The following is a 22,019-nucleotide window of genomic DNA, read 5'->3' on the forward strand; positions in this document are numbered from 1 at the left end:
TTTATAAGGGGTTGATGATTGCAGTTGCTAACAACATGATAATTGTAGCGTAAGATACACGATAACGAAAATGTGGCTTAATAAGCTAACATAATAATATAAAATTAAAATCTTTGGAAAATCGCAAAGCAACCTGGCATTCATATGCACAGTTATACCTCATTATTTAATTTTAATGATTACTTCATTATTTAATTTAGTGAAACTGTTAGTATTAGCTATAGGCTGAGGAGGAACGCTATCAAAATGCATTATAATTACAAATGACGTTTAAAAGTTGCCTTGCTGAGCGTACTTTGTAGGCCCTCCCGCAGCGCGGGGTCCTTATCGCCGCCACTGAGATGAATAGTCTCCCGTAGGATCTACATATATTCCAATTTCTTATAAGTTCCTATTTGGAAATCAGAATTCATATTCTTTCCGTAAACTTTTCAAAACTGTGCCCCCACAAAATGGAATAGCACCCAGTAATCTTTGAGTGATCTTGGAGCACTGTGTGTATAGCCATTGTCTTTATTCTAAATTTTAAAACCGATATTGTTATGATTTATTGTGTTTTTTTATACCTTGGGAATTCTGTAGATTGCGACAAATAATGGCGGTTCTATGGGCAGTTATTCTTGTAAATTGATTTTGTAAGTGACGTAATGGATGTTGCTAACTTGATGTGAATATTGTGATTCCCACTATTGACAGTGAGGAATGAGATCTGCCATTTTTGTGTGAGAAAGGAGATGGAAGTGAATGCTTGCTGGAGTATTTTGATTAGTTCTTGTTCTGTTTGTTACTTTTAAGGGAAGTGATGCTGAAAATGAGGCAGATATGTTTACTGTGGTAAGAAATTTAAACTATTTCAAACAGTGTAAAACTTATTTGGGTAAGAAAGACCTATATAATATACAAAAGAGGAATGTAAATTCTGAATCGGTATCTTGTTATATAGTCTTAGAACAAAGGGAAGTACATAAAGACAAAAAACACAATATTTTACATTCATTGAGACACTTATTCTCTTTTAAACACAGTGGATCAGAATATCCACATGTGTATCATTGCTTAGAGTAGGCGCGGTAATTTGATGCTATGTTTATGCTGGAGAAATGTTATGGTTTACTTTCATTTCATTTCATTTCATTTATTTGCCTGTTTCATTAGCTTACAAAGCATGAGAAATTCTCATGTAAGCATTACAGTTGTCAGAAAAAAAAAAAACATACAATATTGTCAAGTACCAGAAGTATACATCATGTAATCTTTCTAAAAATACAAAACCACATAATTAGGTAACTGTTTCTACCACACCAGGCATGTACTCACGGGTAAGTATCTGTAACCAACTCTTCAGTTAATGAGTCATTTAAATATTCTTTAATTGTGTAATAGCACTTTTCAGTGAGTAGATTATATAAAGTCTTACCAAGAATGGACTGTTTGACAGTTGATTTAATACAGCTGTGTGTTGCTTGTAATGAAGTTTTCTTGGGTGAACGTTTGCAGTAGGGGTCTATGTATAAATTGATTACACAGATACTTGTTTCCTTCACTGACTCTACCTTTAGTATGATTTCTCTTTATGCATGGAATACATTCTTCGGTACACATTCACTTGACGTAAATTAGGAGTTTTTACAGTATTACCCTCTCTAAAATTTCTGGCGGCTAAATAGACGCAGATGGCGGCGCCGTAAGGCCGACATGGTTAATTTCAGGCCTTCACTATTAGCTTTGTGTCAAAAATAATTCTAATTTTCATGCTGCTTTTGTTCTTTCCTACTTTTATGTGCATCTATATAGCTAGTATTACTGCGCGAAATTAGTACCTTCGAACTCTTAAGTGTTGCAAACTACGCATTACTCAGAAATTACTAAAACAATGCATCTTTATCTTGTCACTGCGATGGAGGATATACCATAGCTTCGAAACTGGTACTATAAATTCGTGAATGGTATCATCCTTCTTTGTTTTGTGTTTCAGGGGTTTAGGGGTGCTGTTCCCTATCAAAAGCATGCCCCTAGCACATTAAATATTACAAAATGTATACGAAAATACTTCTTTTCTCTGTGCTAACCATTCAATGGGGGAACATTTACATTCATGAAAAATTAGAATAATTTCTTCCAGCATCATTTGAAGGGTTTCCCAAAGGAACTCCTTTAATAAATACGGATTGATTTCATGAGGGCTGAATATAAATACAGGGTGTGGATGCATGGGATAAGAGCTAGAGTGCATTAAGCACGAACCAACTTGTGTTAGGTGGCCACTGAAAAAGCACGAATGTCATCTAACAGTCAGGGTAGGAGCGCATTAGGGGGGGCCCGAGGGGTGAGTCCGTAGGGAGCAGCCGCGTCAATGATGATGGGTATACGTATGAGTAAGTATAGTGAAAAACTTATATAGCATAAAATCACGCATTGCGTGTCGCAAGATTTGCGACACCTGCATTGTCACTTTACCCACTGCCTTGACATAGCACTTCCTTTCATTATGTTCTTGTTACTGAGTAGTATGTGGTACAGATTACACTTTCCATTTTGTATTTCTACCGTGTTGTACATTTAATGCATCAAAAAAACTGAGAAGTTACTCATTACTCCCAATTTTGGAGTAATTACTCGCATTTGTATCAATAAAAGGAAAATTGAGCACTTCTCGTCTTGGCTGACCTCGAAAAAGCCCTTCCCCTTTGGAGTAACCACACCCTATTCCCGATCTGAGTAACTACTCCGCGTTTGATATCAATAAAGTTCAGAGACTGCTCTGTGGTGCGAGTAACTTCTCCAAATTTGTTGAGCAAGCTCAGTATGTGACTTCCTGCAAAAATGGCAGAGTATATGATTGTTTTGCAGCGAACAAAAACTTATAAACCGCATAGAAATGTTGCAAATGGTGATTACAAGAAACACTTATAGGTTCATGAAAAAGAAAAAAAAATGTAGAGTGGTTAGTACATTTTTTTAGGAGAATCAAGCGAAACTCGTGGTGGGACACTTAAGTACCAAAAGATGCAAGTTTTCTTGCGTTACGTGAATGATCCAGGTTTCCAGGTCAGAGTGTCAAATGATTCTGGTGTGGCTCAAAGTACTGTGTCTATGACTATTACAAGTTAATGGATGCGATTATTGCGAAATCTGAAAACTGGATCCTTTCCGGCAAGTGTGCTTAATATGGAAGCAGTAATGGCAGAGGGGCAAGAAAAATATACATTTCCGGGTGCTATCGGAGCACTTGACTGTACACTTGTGGCAGTCAAGGAACCTAGTATTTTTGGAGACGAATACGTTAATAGTAAGGGGGTATACGTGTGTATTGTTTTGTTTATGTCAAGGCGGAATTGGACACGTGTGGTGTGGAAAACGCAATCAGATGGACGTGCTTTGTGATGTTACTGGCTTGAGTTTTTTAAAAAAAAGGAAACCCAGGGTCAAGTCTGATTTCATTCTTAAAGCCATACAATCTACGAGGACCTTGCACAACACGTGAAAGTGCTACTGGAAACTCTTTTATAATATCCGCAAATGCACTTTGATTGAAACTGTCGTTGCTATTCATCCGTTCCATGGCGTTTAGGATACTGCACCATAGGTTAACCACAACGAAATGACCGCCCGAACACTGTTACGCACAGAGGTAACCCGAGTAATCGTTCATAAATCTGGAATAGTCTCGGCCTGAGTAGTGGCTTGTTTTATTGATACGAAATTGAGGGAGGAGATTACGTAAGGTATAGTTACTCCGATTCTCGAGGAGGACTTCTCAGGAGTAGTTACTCATTTTTATTGATACCACTCAATGTGTAACATCTCGATATTTTTTAAAATTACTTTTACAGTCCTATTGCAAAATCAATTACACAATGTCTTCCGTGAATTTTACAAATGCCCCCATAGCATGGGATATCATTCAAAATTTTGCTTCATTTCATTATCGGTACATTTGTCTCAGATACTATTCTTCTTCTTACTAGTTTCCGCTCAACATTATGTATTTCCTTCCATTATAGCAGCATACACATCCTATATTAATAATGTAGTGGGCTTGAAACACTATCATATTATGGTCTGCTTGCTGATCACCTCATATCGCATGAATCTGCGAACTCATATAGCCCTAGTCGAGAACTGAACATCTATTTTCTCCCTTATTAATCAGCCTACATTGATGACCTTCATTACATCTTTTGTTACTCTTATTATGACATTTCGTCTGATTCTGTTCACTTCTCCGTAGATTTTGTATTTCGGGGCTGTCATCTGCGGCAGTTAACCCTCTGACCTCTGTACTGCAGAGTATGTCCAAAATTTTAAGGGTTAGTGTAAAGGTGGATAACCTCGATTAGGTTAGATTAGTTTTGGTTAAGTGCCATATTCCTAGACGTATTCTGCGGCACGTAAACTAAATTTCTTCACGACTGCCTACAATATTACTTTTTATTTGTGGTAGGTATTTTCAATAGGGTTCGTAACTCGCGTGGAACGCGAGTAGTGGCTCTGAGCGAAGCCAAGTCTTGGCAGGGGCTTCGGCGTTGCTGGCTGTCGTGCGGAACCACATCGAGGCGGGAACAGCGCGAAAGGCCTTGGTCATTATACTTTCGAGATTGACACTTGTGCTGAATTTTAGATATGTTGTACGCAATGGGTGTAAACGAAAAAAAAAAAAGAAAGAAAAAAAAAACTTGCATTTTAATCTTTTCTGTTTAATATATTTCTGTTTCGATATCTGTAAATTCTTCCAGTGTTCTCTACTGCAGTATGTACACAATACAATCATAATGCAATGTAGGCTTACTTTTCTGATACTTAGTTGGGTATCATCAGTTGATACAGCCTTTACGTGCTTAATGTCTTCCTTATGGAGAATCCGTGCTTAGCACCATTTTAATTCATACGTTTCTGCGTACATACACATATCATAGGTACATACACTCCTCTCATATTTGGATTAATGGCACAGTGCTCTGAGAGTAATATCACATTATTCTCCTGTAAGTTTTACCAGTATGTGGACTCCCATTGTAAATCGTTATTATTTTCTTGAATTAGCTAATTAAACATTTGAAAGTGCCTGATGTTAGTACTATCAAAAGTAATGTAACAAAACTCCGTGTGCATCACAAGTATCACGTAGTACTGCTATGATTTTAGTATGGTGAAAAATGAATAGGGTCTACTGCGGTAGTTGGTATTTTTAGTCAGATTGTTATGAAAGTAGTTCAGTGACGTTGGCGTAATGCGTTGTTATTTTTAAGTTGATAAACATTGTCAAATATTGTTTAGTCCGTGTTGTGAGGAAGGGTCCCCTGCGCCAGGTTTTACTTAAGTCTTGTTTAAAGTGGTTTGTACAAGTTTTAAGACAGCCTGATAAAGACTTGTTCAAGACTATTCAAAATTATTTGATGTTCTAATTGCGTACGTATCGATAATGTGCATGCAAACTAATGCGCCCTGGAAATGATTACGTTATATCCTATTATATACAATTATTTCATAACGAAATCCAATCGTAGTGTTGTAGAGGTTGTTTCTTCGGGTAGATGTAGCATTCATGGGTGCAGATTTACTTTACGAGGACTTTCCCTTACAAATTTAAATACGCGTCCGGAAGTATGCTATAAATACGACTGTGCAAGAAACCGTAACGAACTTGTCCTAGATGGCCACTGAAAGCGAGAATGCTATCTAGCGATGTCAGGGCAGGGGGGCCGAGCGCGGATACGTCAGCAACGGAGGGTATGCGCACACACGAGGATAGTGCAACAAACACTTGATATGACACTCACTAATTTTAACCCTACTATAGCCCTAATAATGGTTTGACATTAGTAACACCACAATTGTGAACATATACTAGTTCCTTGTTTCCTACATTGCACACAAATTCATAAATATAAATAAATGCATTAATATCACAAGCTCCAACTTTGGATATTAATATTCTAGACAATGTTCCATATGCATTCACTTATCTCATCCGTAAAATTACGATTTTTATGACGTACCAGTATTGTAACCTTTTAACCAGTATTGTTTAGTATACAGTAATATCGGTTGAGTTTAAGAAAGTCTAGTAGGTAAAAAGATCTTAGTTTGGTTTGCTGAATTTTCAGTTTATCTTTATTTCGGTGATTCTGCCAGGTTAAATTTTACAAAGAGGCGGCAAAGAGATAGTGTCGTATTTAAAACAATGTCTTCTCTGCCCTAGCATAAATATCAATAGGCACTCATTGCTTCGTGGTATTTTTCTACAATTATTAGAAACGGTTCGAGAAATTTTTGTTGGGTGTCGTTCTGTTATCCATAAGCCACGTGTAGTATAAAGCGAAGTCAAGAGTACAGGGGACGATTTTATACCTAAACAGCTCCCACACTCTTCGTAACGTAATCTAATCTAACGCACATTCAGTGTACAAGGGTCAACATATTTAGTTAAAATTTGCTGGCGTGGATTACCTACAAAATCAACTGACATGTTTTTAAAAATTGTAATGTAATTTATTGAATTTCAAATGCCTACAGAAAGTTAGGGAAGAAATACTAATATTGTTTTATTAAACAATTTCGCTTTCACGTGTTTATATATTTTCAATCACTTGTTTTCGAGTGCCAACTGGCAACAAATATATAAAACACGATTCAATACTTGTATGATCGTGTACAAAGGGTTTCAAGTTCATTCGAGATTCTTGATCAGGTTTTCCTTCATTTGCTCATTTTACTTTGTGCGAGTATTTTTGTTGTTCGTTGAGTACAACTTCGCGAGAGTAAATTTTTTACTAGATTGGCTTTTGTTAACTTGTTCGTGTCAAAAGAAATCCAATATGAATGGTAATTTTTTTGGTTCATTCATTGATTTGTATTATTTCCCTCACTCCGCAGAGAATGCTTTGATCCCTAGTTAACTTCAAGATAGTTTGTTTTGTCTTGGTTAAGATTGATTTGATGGGTGTTGTCACACTTGTATTTATGATAATTCATGTGTCTAAGTATTGTGATTGGTTGGTACTGTATTATTGTTGTACGATGTATATGATGTGTTGTGTTGTTTGTATTGTTGTTGTGAGAGCTAGTCGGTCACAGGATACGGTTAGCAGGTGTTTTTTCTTTTGGTGTTTGGCTGAGGTGGATATAATGTAGTGGCAGTTTTTTAATGTACGGTATGTGTTATTTTATTCGTAACGTGCATGAGTTCCGTTTATTTTTGTATTCTCATCCCACGAATTATTTCATAATCATTCGCTTTCACAATTCATCCGTCTCCCTTATACTGCAAAGCGTAAAGGTAGGCACGGTGGCTTAAGTACCAGAGCGCATACCTCTGGTGCTCGGGATCCCTGGTTCGATTCCCGGACAAGTAAATTTGTGGTGGATAACATCGCATCCATGAGTTTATCCTGCCACAGCCTCATTCCACCAACTCTTCCATCATTCACTTGTCTTAATCGTCTGTTCTCTTAGCCTAAAGGGCATAATCGTTGGTCGTTAAACTGAAGGATTTCATTTTGGAAGGGTTGTATAAACTTGGGATGTTAGATAGATATTAGGGTTTGAAATAATGTATATCTTCCTTGAGATGCACAAAAGGGAAGGAACTGGCTGTTCCATCCGTTCTATGGAGAAACTGATGCGGGTAGCAACAGTTAACTTTGTAGTGTCACAGAGTTAGTGAAACAGTATCCCCATGTAGATACTTGTATGGTATAAAATTTCAGCTTTTTGTCTTAGTTTAAAAATTAACAAGGGCGTATCAACAAAAATAGTCCAATAATTAACACTACTGTATTCCTATATGGCGTGTATGTAACTATTTCAACCGTTTGTGAATCATAAACAAACAAACCAACCAACCTCGAAAATTAATTGATGTGTTGAAAAATCAGTCATAAAAAAAAAATACATAAATTTCACTTATTATGAAGGCAGTTTATAAAATTCTCATTGTGAATCACTCAATTTTTATTCTTTGCACAAATGCATTACGTCACTTCATATGACTTAATTTGTCAAACTGTGATACATGAGCCTGATGTGGACAGTCGGTTGAAAAAAGTTTAAAAGAATTTTCAGGCCAGCCAACCTGAATGAGGTTTCCCTGGATTTCTCTCATTCACACCAGGCAAATGCCAGGATGGTACCTAACATATAGGTTCTGGGCCGCTTCCTTCGTTCCCCAGTCCTTTCTTCCCTTTTCTCGGATAGTGTGATTGCTGAGTTACGTCATCCCTCGTACGTGACAAGCTAACATGGCCGTAGATGCCGAAAGCTCAGAAATCTAATTCTTAAATTATTTGATACATGGGCATCTCTGGTTAGTTAAAACTTAAGAGGGGCGACTAGAACGCTGGAAGATTTCAACTAAATTTACCTCAAAATTGAGGACAAATGGGAATCTCCCTGAATTAAAAGCTGGCGGTTTCCTGCTTCTACCTTCATCAATACAATTCATCATAATTTTCTTGCATCATTGATAGACCACTTGCTACAGCTTTAAACGTCTCCATTCAATATGATCCTGAGGTAACTTCTTCGCCTTGACATAAAAATTTTTCTTAATCACAATTTTTCATCATTTTATCTCAATTTTTCATCATTTTTATCACAATTTGTCATAATTTTATCACAATTTTTCATCATTTTATCACAATTTTTCATCATTTTATCTTTCTGTACCTTCCTGGTTTTCTTTCCTCCATTTATACAATCTTCCACGTCATTTTGAGTACAATTTCTTCTTCAACAATGTCGTATTATCATATCGTATTATATGGTTTCCAGTTATATTCTTTGTTTCACCGTTCCAAGATTTACGTTCATCTCAAAGTACAGCTTTCTAGAACTCGAGTATTTTTAGTCTTTTCGAAATGCCCACGTTTCTGCTTCGTACAATGCAATACTCTTCATCTGAGTCATTTTTATAGTTCTTCATTAATTGTCTAACATAGTATGGTTCTCATCATCTTAAAGAATTTTCACCATTGATCCCGTTACTTTGTACTTAATGTTCACATTTCATATCTTCGTTAATAGTATACCTAGATATTTAAAAAATAGGCATCTATTCTACTCCCTTTCTCTGACATCTATAATTTTACCCACCTTTCATCATTCCAGCTACTATTGCGTTAACCTTATTCATGTTTTTCATCTCATCGATTTGTTAATAGTGGTGTCTGTGAACAAAAAACTTCAGATCCAAATTGAAATTGACTATGTTTGTGACTTTTAACCTCTTGAACAACCAATCTCGATCAAATTTTTGACGTAGATGCAGTTCTGGGAGTGTTTTTAGCTATTCACTTTGACGATAGAACTTAAAGGTGAAGGAGGAGGGAGGGGGACTTCGAAAAAAAAATAAATAAAACTTAATAACTCTTGAACCAAATGATCAATCTCGATCAATTTTTCAACATAGATGACGTTCGTGCCTGGGATAGATTTTTAACATTTCACTTTGACGGAACAACGCAGGGTTGGGGAGGAGGGGGAGGTGTATACAAAAATTAATAACTATAAAAAATGAAAGTGACCATGTTCGTGAGTTAATAACTCTTGAACCACCCGGTCGATCTCAATCAAATTTTCAACATAGATGATGTTCGAACCTGGGAAGTTTTTTTTTTATTATTTCACTTTGGTGGTAGAACTTACGGGAGGGGAGAATTGTAAATGTATGAAAATGAATAAAACTTAATAACTCTTGAACCACCGGACCGATCTCGATCAAACTTTCAACATAGATAAGGTTCAGACCTGAGATGTTTCCATCATTTTACTTTAACGGCGCAATGTAGTGGAGGGGAAGGAGGACATGCAAAAAAAAAAAAAAAAAAAAAAAAAAAAAAATCAAATTTTCAACATACATGACATTCGTACCTGGGATATTTTTTATCATTTAACTTTGATGTAGGGAAGGGGGAGGAGATGATCAAATTTTCAACCAACCTAGATGAAGTTCGAATCTGAGATGGGTTTTGTCATATCACTTTGACGTGTAACTTATGGGAGGGGGAGAGACATTTGAAAATGATCAAAAATGACCGATATTAGTATCGAGTCTATAGTGTTTGAGGTCGCTGAGATGAACAGTGATACTCCCGATGCCGTGCCCTGCAACATGAGGAGGGAGAGGGATATATAAAAATCACCGAAAATGACCAATATCAAAGATCGCTTTAGTAATAGTAAAAACGGAACATACTACTATTTTTCTTTAATTTAACCCAGCGAAATCGGGGTGCGTCTTAACATCGTCTTAAATTCGAGTAGTTATCGAGAAATTCTTAATTAAAGATATTATTAACGTGTTATTAAAACAACTACGCTAGCCATAAATATTTTTAATTTTGTATCGTATTCAATCATTTAGACAACAGTAGTGTCCTGCATTTGCGTAGGACGTGCGGGTTTGCTAGTATTACTTTCAAACCTTTCTTATGTTTTCTGGTATCATGTTAATTTTCAATTCAGGTTCCGCAATAACAACCATCTCTGAAAATAAATATATTTGTCCTTTTACCTCCTATAATCAATCTGATTCCCTAATCACTCTCCCTGTAGTAAATGTTACAAGAGGGAAAATTTTTGTCAAAAACCTCCAAATTTCATCATCTTACATATTTCTTGTATCCCTACTTTTATGCTTAGTTCTTACCGTTTGTAAGTTGCGTCCAAATCTTTGATCTTTTATTTTTTCCCAGGCTTCTTTGGCATCTTCATTCAAATTACCGACGTAAAGCAGTTATAAGAATTTTGAAAAAGGGTTGAAAGGATTTTGCCATACTGACTGTAATTTAAAATCCTACGACACATTTATAAGAATTTAGTGTTTATTATTATTATTATTATTATTATTATTATTATTATTATTATTATTATTATTATTATTATTATTATTATTATTATTGCAAATGACAAGTTACAGTGCATTTTTCATTCAGAAAATGAAAAATAATTATTCCGGAATGGGGATTCATACCATTAATTAGTATAATTGCCTTCTTTATCTTAGCATAGCAGCTGTTAAGATAGGACGCAACATGTAAAAATATTGAACTAATTGTTTATGTCATGTACTAGTGAGGTATTTATGGCTATATGGTGCGCGTACTACGCGTCGTTGGAGACTTGAGTTCGATTCCATACAGAGCTTTTGTGGTTCCGATCTCACATTAAGCTATAAGTCCACGTCTCATAGCCTTGCCGCTGAACAGGACACTTAGTAAGAATTTACGAATCTCACCGACAGTTATAACGTAACAAGATGATATGGTAAAAGATAGTGAATAGTGATCCCAACATATCCTGAACATGTTATACAAGGTGGCAATAACATACAATACCCAATGTAATTGGACTACAAGAACCTCGAACAGCAGATGTTCTAGCAAATCGTCGATTGCATAAACGCTGAATGGAGCAGTTGTACCCACGCTCGCTGTAGAACCTGAGCGTGGCTGCTTGGACGCGTACATAATGCTGCATACGTACTCTACAACTCCCAATAACTTACTGAACTATGTCTGAAGATCTAGCAGACCAGAGGAGAGGGAGTAGCGAGAGCACGCTCGGTTGACCTTCCGTTATCTTGCTCGAAGATAGGGTTTCCCAAAGTGTATATATAAGGTCGATGAATATGATTGACAGTGTTACGAATGTACAACGCACTAGTCTTAATTCTTTGAATAAAACGTAGAAGCGAGCGGGACGTACAGCTTCTTGCTCTCTTGCTCTTCCCTCTACATACCAGAATGTTAGGTGTCGTTCTCGTGTGACGAATGACAGTACAGTGAATTTTCTCGCTCATGTGAGACACAAACATAGTCTTCTTTATTGACCTCCCATGGCAGTATCTTTTGACACCTTGAAAGACCTTCCAGGTGATGAGCAGGTGTCAAGGATAATCGTGCGAGAGACAAATGTGGAAAGATTAAAATGTACACTCGTCCAAAATATATTTGCGAGTCTGAAGTCCCTTAAAACAAGAACAAACAATGCATTCGAAGATAAAAGTCGAAGTGATGAAGCATTCTCGACACACCTCGCTATTTGTTGTTTGAAATATTCACCTCCTTTTTGGTACCTAATCCACTGTTACTTTCAGAACTAAGTAGTACCTTAGCAGAAAACTTCGATAAAAAAAATACACACGCTTTACGACCAAAAACTTAAGGAAAAAAAAAAGTGTTGTGAAGGAGTTCATTAGCTATCAATACAACTAAAATATAATTTCACAGCTGTTTCGCTAGCCGTGTATGTTACATTGTCTCTTTGTATTGGTATTCGATAATTTTGAAAGTTCGAATCCTCTGAGTGATGTCATTCACTTTTTAATTTTTATTTTTCTGTTCTTGGTTTCTGATTTTATGATTCCGTTCATTTTTGTTTTGTTCAGGAGAAGTCATAGTTTAGAAAGTTGCTAACTGATCACCATTTGTATACGACAGTTTTTCCAAACACCAAGGAAACGAGTAATCTCAGCTTTTTGGGTTTTCTTTTTTAAAGGGCACATATACGTATATACTACTAAATTACTAAAATGGGTTAAGTCGTTTATTCCTGGTGTGCGAATTGACAGGGGAATGACAGTGATTTCACCTCTAAATAATCCTCATTTTGAAGTCCTCAGAAGTTATGGCAAACATTTAAGCTTCCAGTGAGTGGTTCATCTCTCTCGTTCATTTTTACATTTTAGTTCCATAATTTTTGGTGTTGCCCTAGTTGTTGTTATTCCCTGGTGCTCCGTGACAGGTTCCAGAGATACTGCAAATTCTAAGTAGTGTCCACTTACTTTAAAATTTAAACAAACCAACCCGTACCTTGCACTACGTAGACCTAAGTTCTGGCTTTCACGCAGCGGGAAAATCTTAGCGCATTTTCCAAGGACACTGATAGAATCTTTGTAGAAAAATCTAATATACCAACAACATTGGTAGGGGCCCTGCAGAAAAATCTAATATACCAACAACAAACCTCGTTTGGAACAGCTAGTGCCAAATATTAGTTGCATCTGAGGATAATATTTTACAGATCCTGAAGGATTGTAATCTGTATAGGCACCGCTTCTAGTTACCTGTTTTATTGTTTCTTCATGGCGATCAGTGTATTAAAAATAAAAAAAAAAGTATTACTCGTAAGGTTGGAATAAAAAAGATAAAAGTGAGGACTAAATGTGTTCTTGACACTGAATTCATTTAAAAACGCTGCTTTTTTGCTAATATTTTACAATTCTTGTACTAGAGTGATCAACACTAAAAAGAAAAATGGTTTATTTCTACCTTTTTAATTTTGAATACAGGTTTAAGGGAGAAGACACTGAGACTGAGACACTGAGTTCATATCAAAAAACATTTCTTGATATATCTTGACAGTTTTTGCTATAATACCTGTCAACAGGTAGACGGATGGACACGCATATATATATATATATATATATATATATATATATATATATATATATATACATAATCGTTCTGTAAGACTTCCCATACCAGTACCAGTGCTGACCTAGAAAACATTGATGTTATTTATGATATGGTATTCAAAATCGAAGTTCTTTGATGTATTTGATGTATTATAGAAACAGTTGATATTTCACGTAAAATGTTGCAACACACTTTGAAGAATGCGAGCACACAGCAGTCTGTGACTAAACGTGTTCAGATAGACATGTTCCCAAATTTCTGAATGCTGAACATAGTTCGCAGCGAGTGCAATGTTCTTACACGTATATTTTCTTCCTCCCATCGGAGTAAACAATGGCCCTCCGCCGGAGCTAAGATACATCAAGTAGTTCCCGATGGAGTTCCAAAATTGTTTTAATTTCTCCGCCAGACGAAATTTTCTGGAAGAAAGCTCGAGCGAATGCTCGCTTCTAAGCTCATCATTTATTTTTATAAAGAGGATCCAAGCTGATTCTAGTAAAAATTCATTACTCAGGAAACAACTTATATCGACAACTATAAATAAACCTTTTCAAATAGTTTCAGTACAAAACAATTTCCAAATAGTGGAAATCATACTTTATCTCCACTCCAAAATACTTCATGTGAGACTGTTTGGGGTAAGGTGATGCTCATACTTCTATAGAATTCTGAGAGCAATCCTATGGTGGACTTCCTACCAAACTACTACGATGATCGGAGTATATTTTTGTGAACTAATAAGGCGTTTAAGTATAATGATAATAGTAATAATATAATGTGAGATAACGTGGGAAGCTCGCTCAAATCGTTCTGATGCACCAAGGCAACAGAAAGCTACAGGTAAATCAGGGAGAAGAAATATCGAGTTGCCTCATACGGTACCATCAAGCTTTCTTATTGTTCCCTATCTTGGTGGAGCATGTTCCAATACTGATGAAGGAGTTGTGGTTGATAGTGATTTTCTAAATGATAGAACTTCGTTTGTTGTTTGTTTACGAAAATTTTATGAATCGATGAACACTTGCACTAAGGAGTACTACATTCCGAATATGGAAAAAGTTTCACGCCTGTGCAACTTTTTATTTTTGGTGTTATGTTAGAAATAAACTCGTGTATTACGTACATGTAATAAAAAATTAGAAAAAAAGAAATATTACAAGAATAGCATAAAAGTTAGTAAAAATAAAATCACCCAATGGGATTCGAACTAGATTTAAAAGTTGAATCAGCACCAAAATAAACTGCTTAACAGGCATGGATATCGAAACGATTGTAGAGTATTCCTCCAGTTATATTGGTAGAGAACAAATTCCTTAACAACCTTTTTTACTATTTTAATTTTGTTTGTGTATGTGTGTGTTCATTAACTACAACAATGTTTTTTGCATTTTCCAATGTATTATTTTGTTTTACAAGTATCGTTATGTAAGTATATCAGACAGCAAACTGTGACTTATGTTCGGAAGTCTTGGTATTTTGTCTTTTTTTTTTTTCGTATTACTTTCCCTCCTGTTCGAGTGCGTCGGTACCAAACCTGCAATTTTAAGGGATTTAGAAAAATTTGCACGCGCAATTAAGTTTTGGAGAAAGTGTAGAAGTGTAGAAAATAAATTTCTCATACTTGCGATGTTGGATGGAAGTGCAACTGCTGAACAAGAGTATTCATTGAATTTGTTTGGTTGAATAGACGTTAGAGAACTCTGTATTTACTGAGATCTGTGTACAGAGCAATTGGACCAGCTTAATCTTCCAAAATTACATGTTCATACTCTCCCGTGACTGCATAGTTAGCGTATGCGTCTTCGGCTCGAGAAAATCGATTCCCGGCAGAAGCTCTTGTGGTTCGGATCCCTCATTAAGCTGTATGTCAATGTTTGATATAGCCTCGCTGCTGAAAGGAATGCTGAACACCAACTCAAAATCATTCAACTAAATAAATGTTGCTGTTAATCCCAAGGTGTGAAGTGCTTCAAGTATGCTTCTTTCACATCTATAGATGTTCAATGATCGTTTTCACGCCTCAAGCTATCTTAAAGACGGACGACATAACGTGTGTATGGACGATCTAGAGAAAATACTTCTGATATCGTGTAGTCAGCTTTGCTCTATCAACTGCCAGGATAGATTTTACCTAATATAAACTGAGTTTATATATATATATATATATATATATATATATATATATATATATATATATATATATATATATATATATAATATTGGTAGTGTTTGGTTCACGGTATTCAATAGCAGGTTTTCTTTGCAGGTTTACAAGACCTGTTCGGAAAGTAATGTCACCAAGTGCACAAGTATAAAAACAATATTTACATAGTAATACCTACTTCCTAGCTATGCAAGCATCAATCAAAGCGATGACACAGAGTTAATTTTCTTAGTAGGCGAAATTTGAATTTTTCTTAAACCTTGGTGTAGCTCGCATACGTTGGTAGTCCTATAGTTCGTTAATAGTTAACACTTCCTCTTGAATCTATTTTCGCGCTCTTATTAAATTGTCCAATAAGTAGGGGAAATTTTTTAGCAAACCCAGCAAAAATTAGTAGCCTAATGAAACTTTCAGGATAGTTACCTTTCATCAAGTATAGTAATATCCTAAAAGTCACCGAACATCTCTCTTGAACTTCATCCCATATGGCTGCCATATCCAATTTGGCCGCCACCGTCTATAGAACAATCATATTTTCCTTGATTTCTTACCTTAGGTTCAATTCTACGGTCTTCGAACTTTGATTTCTATACATATAACATCTACATAAGTAAAAAATAAATAAATAAAAAATAAAGAAAATATGTTAACATGCCATAATTACAATTGATATATACAAAATACGGTACATTGGAGAATAATGGGGCATTATATGGAAATTTTTGTAAACTTATTCAGCAAAATAGTCCGTAGAGAAAATGTTGTTGAAGCAAATTTGTGTTGTTTTTTTTTTAATAAACTGTAGAAATAATTAATAGTACAGTACATAAAAGACACAAAAATTAACCAACCCTTGGCACTGTGTACTGCTGGCACATGAACGATAGGGTTGGGTTGGATCAGACCCACAGCTGCTTCAGATGAAAAAAAGTCATTGAAACAACGAGTTTTAAGGAGAGCGTTTATATTTTAATAATTTAGGTTCCATATAATAGACTCTGCTTCATTCAGAACCGGAAAGGTACCTATTACACTAAAAAACTAAAAGACAAAGAAAGAAGAAATTTCGAAAGATTCTTTAAAGTAACGTATAATTCGAGGGTAATTCAACACTAAGATAATGCCAACATGTCATTTTCATCTTGTTTTTGATTCCCAAAATGTGATTTCCCTACAGTTAATGCACATGTCTGACAAGGGAAGAGAGGAAGATTATATATCGAAGTGGAAGATGGATTATACACCAATCGAAAGCACTAATGACGCCTATTACGAAACTGTAATGAAATTTTTGCGAATTCATATACTGTGCGAGTTACATGAATATACAAGGTGTTCAGAAAATCCGTTTCCACTCTCTAGAATTGCATGCCAAAACAGGGAAACATGTGTTTTATCATTTTAAAAGTACAACATATCAAAGCAAAAAGTGTTGTCCCAGGACCAGCTGCAGGGACCCAGGCAGGGTCCAGCTCGAAAATTGCAAATGATATGGGAGTCAAGTAGCATATCACTGGAAACCTGTTGGAAAATAAAAGAAGACAGACCTAGTCTCGACTCCTGGTGACGGCTGGTCAAAATGTCAGTAAAACCGTCATTGTAAAGTATATGACCACCCCCATAAATCTGGAACTGTGAGACAGATGTCAAAACAGGAAAACACGTGTGTAATCATTTCAAAAGTACAATAATTGAAAGTGAAAATATTGTCCCAGAGTCCTCCACAGGGTCCCAGACGGAGTCGTACTCAAAATTTTTAAGTAGCAAGGGAGGTCAAGTATCATATCGTTGGAAAGCTGTTGGGAAATGAAAGAAGAAGGAACAAGGCTCGACTCTCTAAAACTACGTTGTGCAAAATGGCGGCCGGTCAAAATGTGCATCCTCATTTCGATTCTCCAAGCGCATTTGCTTTCCATTTTGCAATCGACACTTGTTGTCATTGTGAGAAATTTGCACGTAATCGCTGTACCTGGCGTAATAATTTTTTTTTTTTGGAATCATTTTATATTTGACAATCCAGACAACGAGCATGAATACCATTATTTTACACTATATGTTAACTAGTCAGTTGTTTACTCAAAGATTTCAAATGTTTCTTTTTTTTTTTTTCATTTTCTTCATTTCGTAATTTTCTTTTATTTTATTATTATTTATTTATTTATTTATTTATTTAGACATTATTAAGCCCAAAGAGTAGAATCTCACAGTAGGGGCATTTCCTGTGTTTCCGTTGAGTACAAGAATTAAAGTGAAAACGAACTAAAGCCCGACTACAGAAAAAAGAACTAAAAAGCAAGATGTTTGCACAGTGTTATCGTAGAGCATCCAGACTTGTTTCATCTGCTTTCATTTAACGGGATGATCTACCTTTTCTCGGCACAAAAATTTTTATATTGGACCTTATGGGGAGAACATGGCTACCGAATTTCCTCAGTTTCTAAGGAACTAGGCATCTCTAATGGGAAAGAAAAATTTTGCAGCATTCTACAGAAGTTTATTAACGGGTTGAAATACTTAAATTGTATATTTGTCTGCTAGTTTAGCAGAAATAAATTATTAAAAAATAAATAAATTAGTTTCTTTTTATACAAATTATAATATGTCTAACTTTGGAACCAATTATGGTAGAAAGATCAACTTTTTTTTTGTTTTATTCCTTGAGAAGAAACGACTCTAATAGTTTTAATCACAACCATATCTGATACGCCAATTAAAAAATAGTATTTTAATATAAGTAGTCCACCTGTCAAGAAGTTTGACGAGGGTAATGCATCCGCACCCACCCTTTTTTTCTGTTTTCGTCCCGAAAGATATGAAGGGACCGTTTTCACAGCAGGTGTCAATGCGAATGTAAACATCCTGTCCTCACGTTCAATAGCCCAAGTTCGGCCACTTTCTCTCTCTCTCTCTTTTTTTTCTCTCTCTCTCCCGAGGAGGTGTTTCTACCCTGTAAGAAAGTTACAGATATGTAGAGAAAATGGTGATCAATTATTTCTGATAGCCAGATGATAGACAAGCATTCTAAAATGCCTTCGAATTCCAAAAATGTATCGACCATAACTTTACCATCTGGTTATTTTCAGGAGGCAAAAGTTATATTATTATTATTATTATTATTATTATTATTATTATTATTATTATTATTATTATTATTATTATTATTAGTAGTAGTAGTAGTAGTATTTGGAGTTAGAGTGCAAAGCCACGAAGATACAAATGGCTCCATTGGCTAAACATACACATAGCTGACCCCATTCAGAACATCCCTTTGTGCGTTAGAAAACATGCTATAACAATGCGCTCCTCGCAAAAGTCTAATTCAACTCTTATTGACCTCAGTAGCGCTTACTAATAGCGTAAATGCTATAAATCAGGCACTTGCAAGTAGGAACAGGGATTGGCCGAATCACAGAAACCTTACTGTCGTCACGGGCTGTAAAAGGTAATATATGACATTTTCACAAGAAATAATTATCGGATAATTTAATAACGGACAATTTCGTGGGCTGTATAAAAGAACTCGATCTCGACAAATTGGGGGAAAGCACACGAGGCTATAGCACGAAGAAAATATGAACAGGTTCTAGGAGTCTGTTATTCCTTGTGATCTATTCATAGATAAACAAAACCCCTTCCTAGGGGCAAGTCCTGATGGTGTCGTTTATCCAGATGAAGGAGAACCATATCTCTTGGAAATTAAGTGCCCTTACAGTGCACGATTTTGCGAAAGTATCGCTGAAGCTTGCGAAAAAATAAAATCCTTCTGGCTACGCAAGAATGAAAATTTTTTTCTCCCAAAAAACCACACGTACTACTACCAAATTCAACAGCAAATGCTTTGTGCTGGAATGAAGAAGTGTGATCTTTTCGTGTTCATCCCTGTAGCAAGTGAGATACCTAGTAATCAGAATGAAAATTATGCCATTATAACAATAGAATGAAGACTTCCTCAATGACCTTGTTCCAAAACTGCGATGGTTTTATATGAAATGTATACTACCAGAGCTCGCTGATTCTCGTGTGTTTCGTGGGCTTCCAATCAGGGAACCAAAGAGGCCATTCAATTCCCATATCCTCGTCCTAAGAAGGCGCTAATGCAACGAGCCTAAACTTTAAATGCTTTGAAAGTTTGTTCTTTTTTGCGTATCCTGCTTCTTGTTTCAACTCCCTAGGACAGTAATGATTTCAGGGGTGATTCTGGGGGGAGGGAATTCTCCCAAGAGCTACGAAATTCACCCTCGGGTGCTTGAGATCTTCGCAGAAATTTCTGTGGAGCACGCAATTTTTAGTCGCTTTCCTCCCTGTGCGTGGTGCCTCCGGGGGAAACGATCTGAAATTAACACTGCTATAGGATAATTGAAGATTGGCTTATCCAGTGCTTAGTCTTAGCGAAGTAAGCACGAGAAACCAGAAATATCACAAAAAACAGGGCTTTTGCTCCGCTGTTCCCCCGTGAAAATGCACGGTTTACACACAATACAGGTTGGATCTAACAGGACTATTTAGAGAACGTCTTATAGAGTATTCGGTGTGCAGTGTTGTCTGCGGACAAGGAGGCAAAACCGTGTTTTTCATTAAAAAATGGAGTATTTTAAATTTCCCTCGCCCCCTCAGGAGACGCTTCTTCAATGAGACCGTATCCTGCCTCTCTCTCCCATTCTCTAGGCCAATTAGGACTGACAGGCATTTGAATAAGTCCATTACTTGGTTGCCTAGTAATTAGCCATCATATTGGCTGCCATATTGGATTTAGACAAATGTTCTCTCATGTTACCATGTAAAATATGTCTTGTCGTGATGAAAGCTACCAGAAAAAGTAGGTTTCGTTTAGTCCTAAGGAAGTACGCTACATCCTAGAGTAATGCGTGCATATACGCATTTGTAACTTTGTACAGTTAATCGTTAGACAACAGTGTTGCCAGGTTGTAAGATTTCTAAGTGGCAATAAACAATGCCATATTTAAATTCATCGTCCTCAGAAATCTATAGTTTGACACCAAAATTATTTTCTAAGTGCCTTGGTTCACGATCTCTCTCTCTTTATATATATATATATATATATATATATATATATATATATATATATATATATATATATATATATAGAGAGAGAGAGAGAGAGAGAGAGAGATTTACGTAGGGCGGCGGTCATATTGGAAAATGACGGCTACCAGGAAAGCACCTCAAATTTGAAATATATTCCGAAGATATTATTTTAAAAAGAACTTAGGGGACATTTTTTTACGGACACCTATATATGGGGGCCAGGACTTTACATTGTCGGAATCCTGTGGGGGCACCCCTGCCCCCCTTCCCTTCGCCACTACTATATGCTATAATATTTGTCCGGAAGGGAAAAAAATTCCCAAAATAACAGCGTTTTCTGATATATACTGTTCTTCCCGCGCACTCTAGAATGCATCTTGATGAACTTCCAGAGGTAACGGGGAAAAGAGGATACTTCACACCACATCGTCCAGTCTCTTAGTATGGAACCATTGAGGTAGACAAACTCTATAAAGCTAACAGTATTTGGCAGCTGACAGGTAATCTCAGAAACTGGTCAAGAACCTGTTTCATTCAGACATCCACCCCCTTCCCCCTCCATTTCACCAACCCCCGCCCTTTCCGCGGCCAAGCTTAGAGTGGGGCGTGACTTACCCTCGTCAAACTTTGACAGGTGGACTTTAATACTTATATTAAAATACTATTTTTTAATTGGCGTATCAGATATGGTTGTGATTAAAACTATTAGAGTCGTTTCTTCTCAAGGAATAAAACAAAAAAAAGTTGATCTTTCTACCATAATTGGTTCCAAAGTTAGACATATTATAATTTGTATAAAAAGAAACTAATTTATTTTTTAATAATTTATTTCTGCTAAACTAGCAGACAAATATACAATTTAAGTATTTCAACCCGTTAATAAACTTCTGTAGAATGCTGCAAAATTTTTCTTTCCCATTAGAGATGCCTAGTTCCTTAGAAACTGAGGAAATTCGGTAGCCATGTTCTCCCCATAAGGTCCAATATAAAATTTCTTGTGCCGAGAAAAGGTAGATCATCCCGATATGCCACTTGACATCCCTTGCTATTTGAAAATGTTGAGTAGAACCCCGTCTGGGAATGACACACGTGTTGTCCTGTTTTTGACATCTGTCTCATTTTTATTTTTATTTATTTATTTATTTATTTTTTTGTGGTGTGGCCATAAACTTTACAGTGACGTTTTAGCTGACATGTTGACCAGCCGCCATTTTGCACGGGGTAATTTTAGGGAGTCGAGACCTGCTCCGTCTTCTTTCATTTCCCAACAGGATTTCAACGATTTGCTACTTGAACCCCTTATCATTTGCAGTTTTTGAGTTGGACCCCGCCTGGGACCCTGCTGGTGGCCCTGGAACATCACTTTTTACTTTGATATGTTGTACTTTTAA

At 36.2% G+C, this 22,019-nt stretch overlaps 1 protein-coding gene across 1 annotated transcript in view; it reads left to right on the top strand.

Annotated features, from left to right (window-relative positions):
- The first annotated feature begins 623 nt into the window (after positions 1 to 623).
- Positions 624 to 22,019, top strand: part of LOC145686169 (fibroblast growth factor receptor substrate 2) — a 71,358-nt gene continuing 49,962 nt past the window's right edge. The window contains exon 1 of the mRNA XM_081759185.1: positions 624 to 834. The gene's annotated coding sequence lies outside the window, so the exon portion shown is untranslated. The remainder of the gene's footprint in view (positions 835 to 22,019) is intronic.

The sequence above is a fragment of the Thermobia domestica genome, chromosome 5, assembly GCF_964235325.1.
Source record: "Thermobia domestica chromosome 5, izTheDome1.hap1.1, whole genome shotgun sequence".
NCBI lineage: Eukaryota > Metazoa > Arthropoda > Insecta > Zygentoma > Lepismatidae > Thermobia > Thermobia domestica.